This window comes from Oncorhynchus kisutch, linkage group LG11, assembly GCF_002021735.2.
Source record: "Oncorhynchus kisutch isolate 150728-3 linkage group LG11, Okis_V2, whole genome shotgun sequence".
NCBI lineage: Eukaryota > Metazoa > Chordata > Actinopteri > Salmoniformes > Salmonidae > Oncorhynchus > Oncorhynchus kisutch.
The window spans coordinates 28,665,340-28,680,526 of record NC_034184.2 but is presented as its reverse complement, the minus strand read 5'-3'; the positions used below and the strand labels follow the sequence as shown (position 1 = coordinate 28,680,526).

The 15,187-nt window shown below is 45.2% G+C and overlaps 1 long non-coding RNA gene and 1 pseudogene across 1 annotated transcript; both read right to left on the bottom strand.

Moving 5' to 3' along the window:
* Positions 1-2,925: 2,925 nt before the first annotated feature.
* Positions 2,926-13,378, bottom strand: LOC109899129 (putative ATP-dependent RNA helicase DHX57; annotated as a pseudogene).
* Positions 13,379-14,068: 690 nt separating this feature from the next.
* LOC116376200 (uncharacterized) lies at positions 14,069-15,151 on the bottom strand. The gene is made up of 3 exons (XR_004211602.1): positions 14,643-15,151; positions 14,412-14,558; positions 14,069-14,183 (listed from the first exon to the last, which is right to left on the bottom strand). It is a non-coding gene; the product is annotated as an uncharacterized LOC116376200 (long non-coding RNA).
* Between the last annotated feature and the right edge of the window lie 36 nt (positions 15,152-15,187).

The window sequence follows — 15,187 nt, the reverse complement described above, 5'->3', positions numbered from 1 at the left end:
GCTAGCAGCTGAATCACAGTCTGAACTGCAGCCCCTGCCATGATGTAGCCTGCTAATCCAATACTCACTGGCAGGGATGGTGTATCAAAGGCGCACAGTGACACCTTAATTTTCACATCACATGGATGGAGAATAACAATGTGTTGTGATTCAGCTATACCTACAGTGCCTTGCAAAAGTAATCATCTCCCTTGGAGTTTTTCCTATTTTGTTGCATTACAACCTGTAATTTAAATGGATTTTTATTTGGGTTTCATATAATGGAAAATAGTCCAAATTGGTGAAAAAATAACTTGTTTCAAAAAAATTATACAAAAGAAAAACGGAAAAGTGGTGCTTGCATATGTATTCACCCCCTTTGCTATAAAGCCCCTAAATAAGATCTGGTGCAAACAATTACCTTCAGAAGTCACATAATTAGTTAAATAAAGTCCACCTGTGTGCAATCTAAGTGTCATATGATATGTCACATGACCTCAGTACATCTACACCTGTTCTGAAAGGCCCCAGAGTCTGCAACACCACTAAGCAAGGGGAAACACCAAGTAAGCGGCACCATGAAGACCAAGGAGCTCTCCAAACAGGTCAGGGACAAAGTTATGGAGAAGTACAGATCAGGGTTGGGTTACAAAAAAATATCAGCAACTTTGAACATCCCACGGAGCATCATTAAATCCATTATTAAAAAAATGGAAAGATTATGGCACCACAATAAACCTGCCAAGAGAGGGCCGCCCACCAAAACTCACGGACCATGCAAGGGGGGCATTAATCGGTGAGGCAACAAAGAGACCAAAGATAACCCTGAAGGAGCTACAAAGCTCCACAGCGGAGATTGGAGTATCTGTCCATAGGACCACTTTAAGCCATACACTCCACAGAGCTAGGCTTTAGGGAAGAGTGGCCAGAAAAAAAGCCATTGCTTAAAGAAAAAAATAAGCAAACATGTTTGGTGTTCACCAAAAGGCATGTGGGAGACTCCCCAAATATATGGAAGAAGGTATTCTGGTCAGATGAGACTAAAATTGAACTTTTTGCCATCAAGGAAAATGCTATATCTGGCGCAAACCCAACACCTCTCATCACTCAGAGAACACCATCCCCACAGTGACGCATGGTGGTGGCAGCACCATCCTGTGTGGATGTTTTTCATCGGCAGGGACTGGGAAACTGGTCAGAATTGAAGGAATGATGGATGGCGCTCAATACAGGGAAATTCTTGAGGGAAACCTGTTTCAGTCTTCCAGAGATTTGAGACTGGGACGGAGGTTCACCTTTCAGCAGGACAATGACCCTAAGCATACTGCTAAAGCAACACTCGAGTGGTTTAAGGGGAAACATTTAATGTCTTAGAATGGCCTAGTCAAAGCCCAGACCTCAATCCAATTGAGTATTGTAGTACACCAGCAGAACCCATCCAACTTGAAGGAGCTGGAGCAGTTTTGCCTTGAAGAATGGGCAAAAATCCCAGTGGCTAGATGTGCAAAGTTTATAGAGACATACCCCAAGAGACGTGCTGCTGTAATTGCTGCAAAAGTTGGCTCTACAAAATATTGACTTTGGGGTGGGGGGTGAATAGTTATGCACGCTCAAGTTCAGTTTTCTTGTCTCATTTCTTATTTGTTACACAAAAAATATTTGCTATCTTCAAAGTGGTAGGCATGTTGTGTAAAATGATACAAACCCACAAAAAAATCTATTTTAATTCCAGGTTTTAAGGCAGCAAAATAGGAAAAATGCCAAGGGGGGTGAATACTTTCACAAGCCACTGTACCAACAAGGGAAAAATGTGTCTGAATCAGTGTTTCAGATACCTACTTAAGAAGTTCTGGCACTGGAATTATGTGACAGAAAAGCGAGTGCCTTTTAGAAAATACAGTCCGCATAGGAATCTGGTGTGCACTTAGCAGACTCTACATCAGTTTCTTTCATATTGGTTTTTGATACATAGCAGCAAGCTTATTTCAAATAAATTCATACCTACAGGACTGCCAACAGTTCCATTATCAAAATATGTCTTCATCAAAATACACAGAGGTTGAAGTCTAGTCTGTGCGGTTTTGAATGGGCTGTCAGAGGAAATCATATTGCTGCATCGATCATTAATTAATCAGCACACAGATCTCTTAAAACTGACACTTAAATGGGTGAATAGACGATGTAAAATATGTAATACCCACATTTATCATATGGTATGTTGAGCAAAAATAACTTTTATCAAACAATTGAATAAAGCAGATTCTGTGTTTTTGAACTATGTTCAAGTGACTTTACATTACCTTGGAAAAAAGGATTCATTGTATGTTTTGGTCACAATCATTATTTTAATGCAAATGCTTGCACTTGCGAACAAGTACCTGCACTTAGTATCAGTCAGTGGTAAATGAGAGCCACCCCAGAGTTTAGTTCAATAGCTCCATCTGTTGATGGGATGTGTTCATGACAAAACAACCCCCTGGGTATTTTTGTTGCCGTAGGCTATCAATTTCACATTCTGTTTCCACTACAAGACCATGGTACTTGCCTACGGAGCAGCAAGAGGAACTGCCCCTCCCTACCTGGCTATGGTCAAACTCAACACCCAAACCCGAGTACTCCATTCTTATAAAAACATTTTAACTGCTTTTTGTATCCAATTGGTAGTTACAGTCTTGTCCCATCGCTGCAACTCCCATACCGCCTCGGGAGAGGATAAGGTTGAGCTGTGCGTCCTCCGAAACACAACCCAGCCAAGCCGCACTGCTTCTTGACACAATGCACATTTAACCCGGTAGCCTGCCGCACCAATGTGTCGGAGGAAACATTGTACACCTGGCGACCGTGTCAGCGTGCAATGCACCCGGCCTGCCACAGGAGTCGCTAGTGCACGATGGGACAAGAACATCCCTGCCGGCCAAACCCTCCCCTAACCCAGACAACACTGGGCCAATTGTGCGCCGCCCCATTGGTCTCCCGGTCGCCTGCAACAGAGCCTGGACTCGAACCAGGATCTCTAGTGACACAGCTAACACTGCCTTAGACAACTGCGCCACTCGGGAGGCCCGTGTACTCCATTCTGCCACCTCTGGTCTCTTGGTCCTCCCACCCCTCCTTGGGGGGCAGCTCCCGCTCAGCCCAATCAAAGCTCTTTTTCATCCTGGCACCACAATGATGGAATCACATCCTTAACAGTTCTGCCAACAAGAAATTCTGCTCCCAGACATTGATACAAAGCAACAAAACAACTAGGGCTTTACAATGACGGTGAAAACATAGGAAAATCTTGGGGTTAAGTGCATTAAAATCTTCCTAGAATTTGGACATACATAGTGTTGGACATGCCAACATTCTCAGAAAAAATAAATATCTTATTTGAATGAAAACACACTGCTATTGGAAATTTGAACATAGTTTAGTTAAAGCATCGGAGTATGTGATCTAACTGCTAAATTGAATGTTTGATCAAAATGTATACACATATAATGTCTAGAGACATAAAATACTATTTGTGGAATGTCCCAGTTGATTCCATACCTTTCCAGTAACAACAAATTCTGATCCCCTTTCATTTCTTTCTGAAACGTTCACACAAGAGACAATCGTAATGTCCATTTTCATCTGCACGACTGAATAATAGACTACTATATCTATCTCTGAAATACAACTTGAAGAGATTCAAGACATTGGCAAACAGTTTTGAAGAATATGGAAACATGGTAGTACATTTCTTGGAATGATTTACGTCCCTTGGCTATGAGCCACTGTCGCATGTCTCCTACACAGGCATTGGGTGGAAGTAAAACACCTGCTGTACATAGTGCTCCTTTCCAAAGAGCAGTAGTATTGATTTTATGTAGCGGCTGTAGACAAGGTACTCTTTCCGGGGAGATGAGGAACTCTCCCTTCTGCAGCTCCACGTTACACCATGGCTCGTCTTCACCTTCTCATGGTACACCATGTAGGGGCTGTCATAGTGGCCCCAGAAACCACCACTTCACCAATAAACAACTAAAACAAAACAAAAAAATAGCCTGTGTGGTTGTTTTGGATTAACTTTTTAGTTACTGTAAAATAGTATTGGTTATGTCTCTGTAGTTTATTCTCACTGTGCGGAAGTTGTAACGTGTAGTTGAAGGAGGAGGGGTGTACGTGGACACAGCCATCATTCTTGGTCATGTAACGCAGGTCATGTAACGCGCTCGTCTTCACTGTGCCTTTACTGGTTTGTTTGAACTTCTCATGAGGAGACCTCACCTAGCACAGGAATCAATGGCTTAGCTATGGTATATATACTGAGCAAAAATATAAAATGCAACATGTAAAGTGTTGGTCCCATGTTTCATGAGCTGAAATTAAAGATCCCAGAAATGTTCCATATGCACAAAAAGCTTATTTCTCTCTAATGTTGCGCACAAATTTGTTTACATCCCTGTTAGTGAACATTTCCATTTTGCCAAGATAATCCATCCACCTGACAGGTGTGGCATATTAAGAAGCTGATTAAACGGCATGATCAGTACACAGGTGCACCTTGTGCTGGGGGCATTAAAAGGCCACACTAAAATGTGCACTTTTGTCACACAACACAATGCCACAGATGTCTCAAGTTGAGGGAGTGTGCAATTGTCATGCTGACTGCAGGAATGCCCACCTGAGCTGTTGCTAGCTAAAGCTTAATGTTAATATCTCTACCATAAGCCGCCTCCAACGTAATTTTTTAAATGTGGCAGTACATCCAACCGACAACCGCAGATCACATGTAACCACACCTGTGGTATCGTCTGAGACTAGCCACCCGAACAGCTGATTTAACTGTGGGTTTGCACAACCGAAGAATTTCTGCACAAACTGTCTGAACCCAGGGTCTTAACCTGACTACAGTTCGGCGTCGTAACAAACTTCAGTGGGAAAATGCTCAACTTCGATGGCCCCTGGCACACTGGGGAAGTGTGTTCTTCACAGATTAATTCCAGTTTCAACTGTACAGGGCAGATGGCCGACAGCATGTATGGTGTCGTGTGGGCAAGCGGTTTGCTGATGTCAACGTTGTGAACAGGGTGCCCCATAGCCCATGCCTGGAAGCTGAAAATGTCCCAGTTCTTCTATGGCCTGCATACTCAGAAAAGTCACCAATTGAGCATGTTTGGGATGCTCTGTATCGACGTATACGAAAGCTTGTTACAGTTCTCGCCAATATCCAGCAACTTCGCAAAGCCATTGAAAAGGAGTGGGACAGCATTCCACAGGCCACAATCAACAGCCTGATCAACTATGCGAAGGAGATGTGTCGCTCTGCATGAGGCAAATGTTGGTCACACCAGATACTGACTGGTTTTCTGATCCATGCCCCTACTTTTTGTTTAAGGTATATGTGACCAACAGATGCATATCTGTATTCCCAGTCATGTGAAATGCATAGATTAGGGCCTAATTTCCTATGAACTGTAACTTTGAAATTGTTGCATGTTGCGTTTATAATTTTTTTCAGTGTACATTATACAAGTACTGAGCTGTTGATCATGCTGGATGGGTAAAGACTCACCTGAACTAAATTGGGATAAAGGGCAGCACAGAGCAACCTGATGTTGTCAGAGTTGAGGTTGGCCTGTGGAGAGAAAGAGTGAAATTATTAACTTGCATGATTTATGAACAGATTTTACGTGACAATGCAGCATTTAAATGAATCATTTGCAGCTCAGGAACGAGTCGTTCTTTTTGAACTACTTTTTACTGACTAGAGTCACGATTCCTTTTTCTGAGTGACACATTCATTTTAGTTGTTCATTTAACCTGCTGGCTGCAATGAATCCTACAGCAGGATTAACATGCGCTCCCCCGGCTAAGCGGCTCCGGAGACCACCAACTGTCTATCTCGGCAAGAGGTACCAGTACACCAAGTCTGGAACTAACAGGACCCTGAACAGCTTCTACCCCCAAGCCACAATACTACTAATCAAATGTCTAACCGGACTACCTGCATTGACCCTTTTTTTGAACTAACTCTCTTACACGGACTCTATTCTATGCACATACACACCGCAACACACACACACATAACATGCGCACATATGCGTACTGACACCACACAGGCTGCTGCTACAGCTCAGTCTATTATCTATTTAGTTGTCTAGTCACTTTACCCCTACTGATATGTACATAGCTACCTCGTACCCCTGCACATCAACTCGGTACTGGTGCTCCCTGTATGAAGTCATTTCATATTTTACTCGTTATTGTTAGTCACTGTGTACTTATTCCTCGTTTTACTATTGATATATATTTTTTATCTTTAACTCTGCATTATTGGAAATGGACCCGTAAGTAAGCATTTCACTGTTGTTTACGAAGCATGTGACAAATAAAATTGGATTTGATTTTACATGTGCGCGCAGGAAAATAGATCATGCTCCAGGCAGAATAGAGAAGACCAATACATGTTTGATAATTGATGGCATGGTTCAAGAATGAAATTGCAATGAATTTATTATTGAATGTTATCAATGAACACAGCTTTGCAGAACCAAAACATACACAGCCTGCCTCTGCTCAAAAAAAGGGGACTTGGGGGCTGCTGCAGTTTGCGAATGATCTTGTGCAGAAGTCAAGCAATGGCATTCTGCCATTGAGTTGTTCACAATCTAGTCCGGTTGCGGCAGCAACTAGACCTTGTTTCAAAGGTATACATGATGTTATTTGTATGCCTAGCAATCAAAAATGTACATTGCTTGAAGCACACTTTTACAAGTCTCAGTCACAAATGACAGCTCCTATAAGCCCCTACGGTGAACGAGAGGCTTGAAGAATCCTAATTATTTTGTTTATTATTCATTGTTCGCTGGTAGTGTCCTGCGCGCTATGGGCATTACAGAATCCAATGAACTAAATGAGTCTAAAGATTTGTTTGTTTGACTGAACGAGTTGAAAAGATCCAAGTCAGTAAAAAGAACCCAACTTCCCATCACTAATTTATATCATGGATATATCTTAGGTACTGTATAATTCTGATTGAAACATATGTGTGTGTGTTCTACCTCGCAGCCCCTAGCCTCCAGGACACCCTCAGTCCATTTGGCAGCCATTCTCTCCATGACTCTGGCCCTCCGTCCCTCCTTGACAAAGCCAATGTCAGACAGCAGCTCCGTAAACTGCCTCTTCAGACTGGTTATCTCCTGCAAACCACAAAGCACATCTCAGACTCTTGCAAGTACCGTACAATACAACACTGTAATAATGCCACCTGTCAGGAAAGATGCCACAGAACAGTATCTGACCTGTAAGGCCCTGCCAGGCAGGAAGTTCTCTCAGCAGTACTGAAACCAAGCCTGGTTCACGTTCTTGGCTGCACCACACCAGCCGTGTGCAACAGCAACACATTACATTAGACAGTCACATATCCACAGCAGATAATCTGTATTCTACCCGGTGTTTTAGTTGGTTCTACATCTTGCATTGCCACTCAGAACATGTACATCTGGTCTCAAGGCATTTTTCATAGCTGGTTCAGGTATCATTTCAGTATTTCTGGCATTTAAAAAAATATATATATTTTACTAGGCAAGTCAGTTAAGAACAAATTCTTATTTTCAATGACGGCCTAGGAACAGTGGGTTAACTGCCTGTTCAGGGGCAGAACGACAGATTTGTACCTTGTCAGCTCGGGGATTTGAACTTGCAACCTTCCGGTTACTAGTCCAACGCTCTAACCACTAGGCTACCCTGCCGCGTTATAGTGCTAGTGTGTGTTAATATTCGTGACATGGCTAGGGGATAAACAGTAGAGAGAGGTTCAGGTCTGCCCAGTGTGCCCAGCCCTAGTGTGTCAAGTACAGTACCTTGTATCCCTGCAGCAGGGCCAGATGGTCACTGTTAGCCAGGGCGTAACTCAGGGTATTCTCATTGGCCTCCTCCCTCTTATCCCACGGAGACACGTGGCCACAGGAAGAAAACACTGAAGGAGAGGAGAAAAAGAAGAAGATAAAAAAACAGAGAGTGAAACTTGTGACCGTCTGTGTGAAAATGGAACGCTTCACGGAAGTTCACATTTCTACTCATTCCAATTCAACCCAAAGGCTCTGATAGACTGCCATTAGTAAACTCAGGCAAACAGTAGTAAAAAGTGTGTTTTGAAGGGGGAAGGCCAGGCTGGCAGCGTCTGTGAGGGCAGGGTCCAGGCAGCGGGATATGGCACCAAACAGCATGAGTTTGCTAACGGACGTCCATGGGCAGACAGGCCAGGTGGGAGTTCAGAGGGGTGAGCTTCTCGTCGGCCGTCAGAGCCCCCAGGTCTTGCAGACATTGCTGGGCCGCGTCCAGACTGCCCATGGCTAGGGGCATCCTCCGAGAGAACAGACTCCAACAGCCGCTCCACAAACACACGCAGGGTCTTAATCCTGAGAGAGAGAAGGAAAGTGGGGATAGAGAGAGAGGTGGAGAAAGGGGGCAGTGTTGGGAAATTTCAAAGTGAAAATATGTTTGCATTGGTGACAACATGTCATGAGTATCTACATTGAAAATCCAGGGAAGGTTCAAATGAATGTCAGTGGTTAAATAGAGAGACAGTGCCTGGTACATGAGTAAATAACACAAATTGGTCACTTAAGAGCACCATAGGCACAGTGCTGTAGTTAGGTGACATTAGAAATGATTTAACTATTATTTAACCAGGTAAGTTGACTGAAAACATATTCTCATGTACAGCAACAACAGGGGATGATTAGGTGGCCATGATGGTATGAGGGCCAGATTGGGAATTTAGACAGGCCACCGGGGTTAACACCCCTCTTACAATAACTGGCATGGGTGACCACAAAGAGTCACGATACCCGTTTAACATCCCATCCGAAAGACTGCACTCTACACAGAGCAATGTTCCCAATCATTGCCCTGGGGCATTGGGATATTTTTTTAGACCACAGGAAAGAGTGCCTCCTACTGGCCCTCCAACACCACTTCCAGCAGCATCTGGTCTCCCATCCAGGACCAAGCCTGCTAAGTTTCAGAAGTCAGCCAGCAGTGGGATGCAGGGTGGTATGCTGCTGGCAAAGGATTGACTAAGTTGTGTAAGTTGACAATTATTTACTGGAAGACTGGAATTGGTCAGTAGAGCAGTCCTCAGTAGAAAAGGAGCGGACTTTGGTGAGAGCAACAGTCGAATTTTCAGTGTCAATGGTGTATAAAATTCCTTCATAGTGAATCTCAGCCTTCGGGATTAGGCAAATTTTACTCCCGATGTAGGGAGAGTCCTGTAATGGTCTGCTTGCCTGAGGCAGAGCTGCTCCGAGGGGACTCTCTGGATCTCTGGCAGCTCTGTTCAGCCAGCTGGTGTTGGAAGCAGTGGATGGTGAAGAAGTGGAAGCAGACCCCCGAGGCCAAATGGCCTGCTCACCCCCTCCTCTGCAGGGCATTGGCATGGGTCACTCACGAATCCTCCAGGCTCCCCATGCTCTTAGAAGCGTTGTAACTGAGGGGAAAGACAGCGAAATAACACTCACATGCCGTCTAGCTCAGTGTGCATTATAAGCAGCCAAATATGCACTGCTATCAATGAATTGGTTCACTCCTTATAACAGGTTAGTATAAAAAATATGAGTTGTACACATTAACATAGTTTGCACTTATCGAATGTGCTCTCATCAGAACTTGACAGTTATGGAAACCAGTTGAGAGTATTGAAACACGGCCCCTGTCTGCAGAGACATCCAAGGGTTTAGAGGTCAGAGGTTACAGTACCTTTTCTCCTTTATCTACCCCGAGTCGACCACATAGACCATGTCATTGATAGTGAAGGAGGTCTCTGAGAAGTTGGTGGTGATGATGATCTTGGTGACCAGCTGTACACAGCCTGCTGCTCCTCGTTAAATAGGGGCGATTGGACCTCCCGAGTGATGCAGGGGTTTAAGCGTCACTACAAACCCGGGTTCGATCCCAGGCTGTGTCACAGCCGGCCGTGACCGGGAGACCCATGAGGCAGCGCACAATTGGCCCAGCGTCGTCCGGGTTAGAGGAGGGTTTGACTGACAGGGATTTCCTTGTCCCCTCAAGCTCTAGTGACTCCTTGCGGCGGGCCGGGTGCCTGCAATCTGACTTCGGTCGCCAGCTGGACGGTTATTCCACCGACACATTGGTGGGTTAAGTGAGCAGTGTGTCAAGAAGCAGTGCGGCTTGGCAGTGTCGTGTTTCGGAGGACGCATGACTCTCGACGTTCACCTCTCCCGAGTCCGTAGGGGAGTTGCAGCGATGGGAAAATACTAACTACTAATTGGATATCACGAAATTGGGGAGTAGAAGTACAAAAAAAATACTAAAATAAATAAATACAAAAAATGTTAAAGAAAAGAAAAAGACAGTGATGAGTAGAGCTGGTACATCACACACCTGACACACAATCACACGCACTTTACTACACACACACAACTATATCCACAACAAACATAACCCATCTACAGCTGTACCAGAACACACACACCTGTATAAAAACTCAACCCATCACAACCACATATTTATGCAAAACTCTACAACTCATAATTCTAGCAATCCTGCAAATTCTTCCAGTACAGTGCTCCCTGTATTTCCTTACCTGGCTCTGTTCCGGTGGTTGAACATCCTGTTGGTCAAGAGCTGCTCATAGAGCGTCTTAATCTCAACCAGGCCCAGCACCACCAACACATCACCTGGACAGGGAAGGAGACATGGTCGATACTGGAGATTTCCAGTGTTAATACACGGATACAGCATAACTTCATGTAAAGTGTTACCTAAAGGGAAATCAAGAAACTAAACGTTCACTGTGTGACTATCAATCTGCCATTCCATCTGTCTGTAGTGCTCTCTCACCTGGAGGGTAGCTATTGTCCCAATCCACCATATACTCCAGGTCCAGGTCCACCAGGTCCAGATCTTATCCAGACAGAGCTGGTCTTCAGCACAGACGTCTTGGTGTCTTTAAACAAACAAAAACATCCTGATTAACATTCTCAGGGTAGTAGTGGACTACAGGGAATAGGGTGCCATTTCAGACGATGACACAGTGTGGAGTATTTAGCTGAGGGGACAGGGAGATCAACAAAAGCCTCACCTTTGATTTGATTTGTATTGGAATAGTGAGTTCCTGCAGGCTGAGCTGCTGGTCAGGGATGGAGTCTTTAATGAAGTCTTTCTTTTGAAGGTTCCTGATGGATCACATGTTGTCTCCCAGCTAGTCCACAGGGTCTTTGGCCCCGCCTCTGTCCCTCCTGCTGCCCGATGAGGACTTGTCGTCACCCCCCCCCCCCCCCCCCTCGTCTAACTATTCTGTTATATCCACTGTTATCCACTTTGCCCTACATACACCAAGAGGCTTGAAGGATGTGGATGGTGTGTGGTGGGGTAGATAGTGTGTATCAGTACCTGGTATGTAGATGGTGTGTGCTGGGGTAGATAGTGTGCATCAGTACCTGGTATGTGATTGGTGTTGCAGTTGTTGTAGTACAGGGAGAAGCGGTCAGCTTTCAGGGTGGCACTCATCAGGATGAACTTCAGTTTTGGGCTCTGGACCATCAGATCCTTCTCCACCAGCAGGAGGAAGTCACTGAGGGAGAGGGATGGAGAGAGAGAGAGAAAATCAGGATGAGACAACTGGCACAATAGTGAGTAAGTCTATATGCTGTTGGCTTACGAGGGGGCGCTTTTGCATACTCATAAAGGAGGCGCTCGGGCACCTCATCCACTATGATACGAGAGATCCCTGTGAGGTCTGCGTCCCCCCCAGCAGCATTCCTGTGGTGCAATACAGCAGCCTGGTAGAGGGAGGAAGAAAGGAAGGAAGGAAGGAAGGAAGGAAGGAAGGAAGGAAGGAAGGAAGGAAGGAAGGAAGGAAGGAAGGAAGGAAGGAAGGAAGGAAGGAAGGAAGGAAGGAAGGAAGGAAGGAAGGAAGGAAGGAAGGAAGGGGGAGACATAGAGTGAGAGAGAGAGAGAGTACAAGCTTAATTGAAGTTCAACAACAGCTTTAACTAGAATGTAAGGTTATGCATGTGAGCGTGTGTACAACATTGAGTTCCACTGACCCCGATGGTCTCCAGACGGATCTGGTAGCCCCTGAGTTACCGAGGCGTTCTGTACCGCTCCTGTGCCACCCTGTCAGCCACAGAGATGGCAAAGATACGGCAGGGCTGGGTGCAGATGATGCTAGCCACCTGGTCGGCAGGCCCACTCAGAGACGCATCCAAAGTGAACTAACGGATCGGGGGGTCTTACCACACCTGTAGAAGACCAACACAAAGACATCAGATCTTAACACCAAGTTAACATCACACATAGAACACTGCAGCATGCAACAAATCTAATACCATCATTTCACATCAGCAGGTCCTTCTCATTCCAGTCAGCCAGCTTGAGTCTCTGCTGCACCATGGAGGTGAAATGCCTGGATGACTGGCAGAGAGAGGAACAGTAACAGGGGATTAGATGGAGCAAACAGACATTCCAAAATCATCACTAGGGACATGACCACTTATGATTTTAGCTGTAAGGTTTACAGGCATGACTAGTATTGGACAGGACTGATAAATCGCAATTCCCCCATAACACCAATAGATGGCGCTAAATAGCATGACAGGCTGCTTATATTTCTCTCTTGTCCTGTAGTCAGCCTTAGTGTTGTACTGTAGTCAGCCTTAGTGTTTTTTCGGGTCGACTAAGTCTCTCAGCTGCATGGGAAAATGTGTCGAATTGCAGGAAATTAGCCCTGCTACGCTTAAAACGACAAAAATGTCTCTCAGCTACATGGAGAAATTATATTAATTACAGAAAATTGGCCCTACTACGCCCCCACCACCTAAACTTTTTACCCCTTTTTCTCCCCAATTGGTAGTTCATCTTGTCCCATCGCTGCAACTCCCATACGGACTCGGGAGAGGTGAAGGTCGAGAGCCATGCGTCCTCCAAAACATGACCCTGCCAAAATGCACTGCTTCTTGACACACTGCTTGCTTAACTCGGAAGCCAGCCGCACCAATGTGTTGGAGGAAACGTCCAACTGGCGACCATATCAGCGTGCATGCGCCCGGCCCACCACAGGAGTCGCTAGAGTGCGATGAGACAAGGACATCCCGGGCCGGGCCAAACCCTCCACTAACTCGGATGACGCTGGGCCAATTGTGCGTTGCCTCATGTCTCCCAGTCACGGCCTGCTGCGACACAGCCCGGGTTCGAACCCAGATCTGTAGTGACACCTCTGCAGTGCCTTAGACCGCTGCGCCACTCGGGAGGCCCTAAGACCCTTTTTGATCCAGAAAAAACCCTGGTAGTAACAGCCCAGAATGAAGTACACTCTCTACTCTACCTGTTTTCTCCTGAACTCTCGACACAGTTTGGTGTTCTCTTGCTGATGGCCCTCTGTCTTCTCTTCATGCCTTTTCACCATCTTTTTCCTCCGGTTGACATATAGTGCCTTCGGAAAGTATTCAGACCCCTTGACTCTTTCCACATTTTGTTACGTTACAGCCTTATTCTAAAATGGATAATAATTCTACATAATAATCTACATACAATACCCCATAATGACAAAGCGAAAACAGATTTTTTACATTTTTTGCTAATTTATAAAAACATAAAATAACAGAAATACCTTATTTACATAAGTATTCAGACCCTTTGCTACTCAAAATTGAGCTCAGGTGCATCCTGTTTCCATTGATCATCCTTGAGATGTTTCTACAACTTGATTGGAGTCCACATGTGGTAAATCCAATTGATTGGACATGAGTTAGAAAGTCACACACCTGTCTATATAAGGTGCTCCAGCTCATACTCTGTAAAGCTGAATTCAGGCTGGCTCGCACTGGGTCTTGGGGGCCCAAGGCGTTCCCCTTGGTGGGCATCTGGTGCTTATACTTGCACTTGGTTCCAAATCTGCAGCCGGCAGATGTCCCGAAAGTGAACGGGGGCCGCCGGTGATAGTGCAGGAGGTCTGGGTCCAGAGTGATGGTTCACATGCTGTTGGCAATACGCTCGGTGAAGCGGTTGCCGTAGATGGCGGTGAGGGCCAGAGACTCCTGCTGATACCTGCAGAACTTTCCTATGGCAAACAGTCCTATGACTGGCTTGGGTGTGGGCTACCGTTCATCCTCTGAGTCAGGATCATAGACAGGGCTCTCCACAGGCTCATTAGGTTCCAGAACTGCACTTCCTCCTGGTAATCCAGCTAGTCATACTCCTCTGCTTCTTCACTGAGAAAGAACAGGTGGGTTAAGATTATGTGATTAGTCTGTTCCAGTCAAAAAGGTGAGTGACACCTGATACATCACAGTGCAACTACACAAACCTCTGCAGAGAAGAAAACAACAATCCCTGAATACCAACACATTTTCAAATTCTTCCAATATTATACAGAGACCCCAGTATTCTGAAGGCACTCCAGTATACAGGCTCTCTTCCTATGTTATGAGAACACTCACTCATAAGGCTCGTTGTCATAGTCCTAGGTCTGCAGCTCTCTCAACAGCTCCTTCACCTGCTTCTGGTTCTGCCAGTGCCCCTTCCGACTCTGCTAATCCGGGCCTGCACCACCGCTGCCCCCCCCCATTCCTCTGCCTGAGGTGGGCCTGTGGTGAGAGAAAGATAAATGTGTTTATTATTCAGGTTTATTCCACAGTTCAAAGGATAAGCGCTAATATCTAACTAATTACCTTAGGAGGAGTGCAGTATAAAACCTGACTGACTATTCAATAGCACAACGCATTGCCAGCCAACTATGTTATGTGGATTATGCGTCAGACATACCACTTGCATTACTGTAGCACTAGGTTATTTTGCAGTTGCTGATTTCACTTCCTAATCTGGATTTCAGTTTTCAGTTCAGATGACACATACAGTAGAGTAGGTGGACATCATTCTTGCAAGGCACGGTGTCGGTGCCTTTAAAGTAGTAGGAACCGGCTAGCTAAAATGTTACTTTATGGCTGACGAGGCATACGTTTACATCGTGTTTAGTTCATAACACTTCTTGGGTTGTCGGCAAACTAGATAATTGACCAGAATGACCACTCAACAGTACATTGTCACAGCCAGCTAGGACCCAGGATTGCTAGCCATTAGCCATAAAATAGATATCAGTAGGTCGGGAGGCACATTGTTTCTTTCTGTATGGGCAAGAGGACAATTAGTAAATTATTTTGCTATTCAAAAAACAATTTACTATCGAGAAAAATAATGCATAAGAGAAACGGATAGC